This window comes from Pinus tabuliformis, chromosome 8 (genome assembly GCF_031772625.1).
Source record: "Pinus tabuliformis cultivar Carrire ecotype Pingquan chromosome 8, CPIR1, whole genome shotgun sequence".
NCBI lineage: Eukaryota > Viridiplantae > Streptophyta > Pinopsida > Pinales > Pinaceae > Pinus > Pinus tabuliformis.
The window spans coordinates 1,397,132,792-1,397,134,132 of NC_142294.1; positions in this window are offsets into that span (position 1 = coordinate 1,397,132,792).

Sequence of the window (1,341 nt, forward strand, 5' to 3'; positions counted from 1 at the left end):
TAGGGACCTAACATGCCCCTCTCCTTCAAAAAAGTGTTGTCCTCAACGCTTGAGTAGTTTTGGATGCTTCTGTATAAAATTCTCATCCTCCCATGTGGAATCTTCAGCGGACAAGTTCTTCCACTTGATGAGATACTCCGAAATTGATCGATTTCGTAGCTGTCAAGTTCTTATTTCTATGACTGCTTCCGGTTCTAATATATTTTTTCCTTCCTCGTCAAGTTCTAGCAATATTGTTTGAACTGGGAGCTTGTCGCCTATAACCTTCTTTAAACATGAAACATGGAAAACTAGGTACACTCGAGAAGCTGCAGGAAGCTCCAATTTGTATGCCATAGTACCAATCTTTTGCAACACCTTGTACGGACCATAATACTTTGGTGATAATTTATTATCCTTCTTATCTTGCTTGAGGGACATTTGTTTATATGGTTGTAGCCGTAGGAATACCCAATCACCTATATGAAAACTTATTTCGCTGCGATGTTGATCTGCCTGTTGTTTCATTCTATTCTGCGCCAACACGAGGTTATCCTTTAAGAGTTGGAGGACTTGTTGTTGATGCTCGATGTGATGTTCCACTGCTTGAACCTTACAATTTTCTCTTAAATATGATGTGATGGACGGTAGTTGATATCCATAAAGTTGCATAAATGGGGTCACTTTTGTTGTTATATGGAAGGAAGTGTTATACCACCATTCAGCCAAAGGCAACCATTTGACCCATTGTGTCTATTTATCAGATATAAAGCAACGAAGTTATCCTTCCAAACATTTGTTTACTATCTCAGTTTGCCCATCATATTGAGGGTGATAAGATGAGCTATGAGCTAACTGAGTACCGAGACAAGAAAATAATTCTGCCCAAAAAATTCCAGTGAAAATGGGATCTCTGTCACTTACAATAATCTTTAGGTTTCCATGTAGCTTTTGAATTGTTTCCATAAATGCAGTAGAAACTATACTGGGTTTAAACGTATGTGATAATGCACAAAAGTGTGCATACTTGGTAAGTCTATCAACTACCACCATGATGACACTCTTTCCCTCAGACTTGGGTAAACCTGTGATAAAATCCATTGAAACCTCCTCCCAACGTTGGCTTGGAATGGATAAAGGTTGTAATAGACCTGGGGTCTTAATTGTTTCAACTTTATTTTGTTGGCAAACCAAACATTCTGCCACAAACTTTTGAATATCCGATTTAAGGCCATCCCAAAAAAATTCCTTCTTAACCCTGTGGTAAGTTTTTAAAAATCCTAAGTGCCCTCCTAAGGGAGAAGTGTGCAATTCCATAAGAATCTTTTGTTTGAGTTGGGAATTCTTACAAAGGTATAAGCG